General features: G+C 42.1%; 1 protein-coding gene across 1 annotated transcript in view; it reads right to left on the reverse strand.

The window, feature by feature from the left end:
- SGMS2 (sphingomyelin synthase 2) overlaps positions 1-5033 on the reverse strand; it is a 50489-nt gene extending 45456 nt beyond the window's left edge. Inside the window, exon 1 of the mRNA XM_015558085.1 lies at positions 4601-5033. The gene's annotated coding sequence lies outside the window, so the exon portion shown is untranslated. The remainder of the gene's footprint in view (positions 1-4600) is intronic.
- Positions 5034-5307: the final 274 nt, after the last annotated feature.

Consider the following 5307-nt stretch of genomic DNA (forward strand, 5'->3'; position numbering starts at 1 on the left):
TACACTTTAACCAAATGTCTGTGAAGTGTTTTCCCGTGCCTCATCTCATTTGATCCTCACAGAAGTCCTGATGTAGGTAGATGGGAGACTCAATCTTAGTTTCTTTGCATTAGCCAGAAAACAGAGATTTAGAAAAAAAAGAAACTTGACCCGACTGAAAAGAAGAAATGGTGGACCTTGAAAATGACTTCAGGTTTTCTCACTGTGCAGAATATAGTCAATCACTGCTGCAGTTAAATATTTCACACTTTGTTCTCCCTGCGTGATCTACAATAATAATCTGCTTTGTGTTGATATTTACTACTGTGTTGCTAACAATTACCTGAAAGAGAAGTTGGGGTGCTTCACTGGGCTGGAAAAAGTTTAGCTAAGTCAGAAAACTGGTCTATTTAAGCAAGTTTATTCTCTCTATATAAAAGGCTAAGTTGACTTTCACATGTGCGATACATATAAAGCTCTCGCTGGTGCCAATCGCAAGTGTGTGTTTCAATCTGTCATTGTTGATCGTGAATTTGGTTGACACTTCTATTATAGAGGAAGGGCGAATAGCGATATTAAAGTATTTCTTCTAATTAATTTCCTTTCAATGTGCATGAATCCATGCACCGGGTCACTAATTCTTACATAAAGATCTGCTGTCCTGAGTGAAGTCTCTAGGATTATTTATTTGTAGGTAAGTTTTAGAATGAGAGCAGGATTAGAAATCAGACTGCCTAACCAAAATCCTGTGGCTATAAATCCAAAGGAATTTGAGTAAATGTATTTATCCAATCATCAAATTATAGAAAATTAAAGCAAGAAACTTTTAAGCCTGAATATGAACATTGGGAGGATCAAAGGACCAGTTGTGGATTGGGCACTAAACATAAAACCGTTCAATACCCGCAGCCTTCTTGTTGCCTCCATTTGTAGATGTAAATGCTAAATCACTGCTCAGAAACCTGAGGGATTACACATTTTACAACAGAACACAGACTGCAAGTCAAGATATAATGCCAAAGGTCAGTTAATTGCATGCTTAAATTTTTTGTGTCACTCACCACTAACACTGCAGACAGAATATTAAAATCGTTGCAACACTAACTGTGTCAGGGTTCCCAGGACCACTTCCAGTTCAGTGATTCACTGGGAAGACTCAGAGGACCAGCATTTGGTTGTATTCATGGCTGTTACAGCAAAAGGACACAAAGCAACCTCAGCAAAGGCAAAGGCACATGGAGCAAAGTCCGGGGAGACCAGCAGTGAGCTTCCAAGGGCCTTTTCCCAGCGGAATCTCAGAGGTCAGACTTAATTCCCCAGCAGCTGTGACAACACCTGTGCAATGCTATCTGCCAGGGATGCTCATTAGTGACTCAGTGCCTGGGGTTTTTACTGGGCTGGCCACATAGGCACCTGCCAGGCATTTACCCCAATTCCTCCCAGAAGGCACGCAGATATTCAACATAAACATTACTGTCTGCGAAAACAGTTCAGGCCCAGAGACATTATGGTGGAAACCCTACTCCAATCTAAATTCCCAGAGGCTAGCCAAGGGCCAACCTTACAAGCAGGCCCGTCTAACTAAGGACAGCTGTCTCAGGCCCGCTGTGATACCTCATTTTGTCCTGTTTCAATTCTCTATATCATCTAGGACCAAACTACAGGAGGAAAGGACTTTCTCCAGCAGGTCACCTCGGTACCTCATGAGCCTGAGAAGCATTTTTATCCTGTGTTTTCAGAACTTAAAATGGAGCATTTTTAACATGAACAAGCATTATTTTAAATTACATAATAGAAGATTTAAGATGGCCTTTAGGAGTCCACTTGTACAATAAAAACAGCCAAATTCTATGCATTTTCTTCTTTAAAAAAAGAAGCACCACTGAAAACTTGAACAAATGATATTCCTATATTGAAACTCCTGAGACACCATTTAACCTGCCAGACTGGCAAAGATCCAGACCCTGGACTGTTCCTCTCACACATTCCTAGCAGTGCTGAGAAGAAGAAAAACCCCCTCTGGGAGGCAATTTGATAATGTCTATCAAAAGTATACACAAACCTTATGACTTGTGATTCTACTTTGAAAATTTACACAGATATCATTGCATACATGCCGAATAACCTATGAGCAAAGTTATTTACTGCAGCATTGTTTAAGAGCAAAGGATTGGCCACAACCCAAATGCCTATCAATAGGTCACTATTTAAATTGTGGTACATCCATACAATGGACTACTCTGTAACTGGAGAAAAACAAAAAAAGAATGAGGAAGCTCTCTTAGTACTAACGTGATGAATGCTCCTACAGACACTAGAAGACATATATTGCAGAGAGGTATAGTTTGTTATCTTTTACTTTATGAAGGGAGCCAAGATGAATTCACAGTCACATTTGCTTGTCTGTGCATGGAGAAACAGGCAGGATGCATTAGACACTGGCAATGGAAGCTGGGGGTGGAGGGTGGGAGGGGTGATAGAGACAGAATTTGGGCAGAATCTGCAAACCTGAAAAAAATGTATTGAAATAGTATACTTGAGAAGTAATTCCTCTTTCTTTCCTAAGCCCAACCTGGCATCTTTTTATTTGTTGTTTTAATAGGCTTCTATATTTTTGCAATGATTAATCTAGAGCAGTGGTTCTCAACCTTCCTAATGCCGCACCCTTTAATACAGTTCCTCATGTTGTGGTGACCCCAACTATAAAATTATCTTCGTTGCTACTTTATAACTGTAATTTTGCTACTGTTACGAATCATAATGTAAATATCTGATATGCAGGATGTATTTTCATTGTTACAAACTAAACATAACTAAAGCATAGTGATTAATCACAAAAACAGTATGTAATTATATATGTGTTTTCCGGTGGTCTTAGGCGACCCCTGTGAAAGGGTCGTTCCACCCCCAAAGGGGTCGCGACCCACAGGTTGAGAACCTCTGATCTAGAACCTAAGGTTGCATTTATCTTGTTTTCCAAACCAGGTTCTAATAATGTTTTCATCTTGGGTCTGGCTGTCATTTTGAAGGGGGTTCCCCAAGACACCTGGGAGTGAGTCAAGTTCTCTGCACCTCCCTTCTCTCATGTGTTTGCTGAGGACATTCGGAAGCTTCTTTAAAGCTCCACGAAAGCCGGGAGTTTGCTTTGTTCACTGCCTTGTTCTCAACACTAAAAAGTGCCCAGAGATCGTTCAGTAGGTACCTGTAGGATAAATGAATTCTTTTCTTTGCCCAGCTGCAATGGGACAGACACCACCAGACAAAGGGAGAGACATCATTGGGGTCAAACATTTAGAAATGGTTGTCATTCCTAGTATCTGCCTGATAGAGGGATTCAAATGCCAGCAACATTTCTAGAATTATTTTGAATTTTACCGAAGACAAATAAGTCTATAGAATGCTGTGCTGAACAGAAACTCTTAAATGTTCATAAAGATTTCTTTTTGATTAACTTGGAATTATAAGGCCCTGGAGCGCATTTAGGACTGGTCTTTTTAGGCAAACACCACACTAATTAGTAATGATGAAAAAGAATGGTTATCCTAAGACTCAAATGAGCCCCAGTTATAAGGGGCTTACATATGTAGAGAGAAAATATTTTGCAATAAAAATGCAACTGATATTCTTATTTTCAAGAATAAAATTATCATTGAAATGAAATCCAAATTGGTATAGACAGTGAATTGACTTGCAAATGTCAATCACGAAAGAGGAAACCTCCTTCCTCCTTAATGGACATAGAATGGATGTAATTACCACTCCGTTTTAACCTTGGTTTAAATAACTATAAAGCAGAATGATTTTGCTAGTAATAATTGCAGTAAAGTTGCTGAATAGGTGCAGAGCTGACTGATGCTTCTTTGAAGATCTTTAGTACCACAAACTTTTTTTAAAAAACTAAATTTTTACTGATTTCAGAGAGGAAGGGAGAGGGAGAGAGAGATAGAAACATCAGTGATGACTATCACTGATCGGCTGCCTCCTGCACACCCGCTACTGGGAATCAAGCCTGAGACTGGGGTATATGCCCTGACCAGGAATCAAACCATGACCTCCCTGGTTCATAGGTTGATGCTTAACCACTGAACCACATGGCCAAGCATGACCAACTTTTCTTAATGCACAGCTGAGGCAGTTACTGAGTCAAGGGGTCTCTCTGAGGGAATGTTACTTAAGAAGATAATAATGGGGGGGGGCGCCGGGGGGGAGGGGCGAGCGGAGGAGGTATCCATGGAAGAACAGCACTCCAGGCTAAGGAGGAGCTGGTTCAAAGGCCCTGAGCAAGAATGAGCCAGGTATGTGTAAAAGAACCTCTTGGCAGTAATGGGAAGAGGTCAGAACATTTTGGTGTTACCTCTATTTCTCTTGCTGGCATTTGGGACAACAATTCAATGATAAAGGAAGCAGCCATGCACCCGATTTCAAGCACTCAAGGATGCTTGAAATCTAAGCCTCTCCTGAGAATAAAATAGACATTCTCATTGCTAAGGCATTTATGAGAAAAATGTCTTCACTGGAAAACAGAAGCTAGCAGAGAAGTTGCAGGACAATTGGGAGGCAGCCAACCTTCCACTGATGCAAATTATATGTATGATATAGTGCCAGGAAGCCCCAAACCTACTGTTTGCAGATGGTGCCAAGCGAATCCCACCCTGGTCCTCACAGCAATTGACACTGTCGCAGCAGATCCTTTCTGCGAAGAGTGGTGTGGGGCGGAGGAGGGTAGCTCTACAAGGTGGAAAAAGTGAGAGGTTAAATAACGATGATGCTTTATTGTTATGTTTTGTTGGTTTCCCGGGGGTGGCGGTGAAATCAAGAGCTATCTGACCCTGCCCCCAAGAAGACACTGGCGCTAACAGGTACCAGCATCTCAGGAGGAGAAAAGCAACTTGGCCGTTCATCCCATGGACATCTCCTTACTACATGACAGACCCTGTTGGAGGTGCAGCGGGAGAGGCAGCATTCCCTTCCCTCACAGGCTCACCTTCTCACATGGAACAAACCAGCAGATAAACAAGAAGACTGTGGTAAATGTCACCTAGAGAAGTCAGTCAAATAAGACCAGGTTGATTTAGAGCAACCAGTCAAGGGGTCTCTCTGAGGGAATGTAAAGAGGATAATTGGGCGGGGGGATGGGGGACGTGTCCATGGAAGAACAGCACTCCAGGCTAAGGAGGAGCTGGTTCAAAGGCCCTGAGCAAGAATGAGCCAGGTAGGTGCAAAAGAATAGAAAGGCCATAGGATCAAGGAGTAAAGAAAGGCACAGGGCAGAGGCCAGGCCACCCAGGGCTTTGCACAGAGGCAGAAGGACCGGCTGCATAAGGGCAA

The sequence above is a fragment of the Myotis davidii genome, unplaced genomic scaffold, assembly GCF_000327345.1.
Source record: "Myotis davidii unplaced genomic scaffold, ASM32734v1 scaffold967, whole genome shotgun sequence".
Taxonomy (NCBI): domain Eukaryota; kingdom Metazoa; phylum Chordata; class Mammalia; order Chiroptera; family Vespertilionidae; genus Myotis; species Myotis davidii.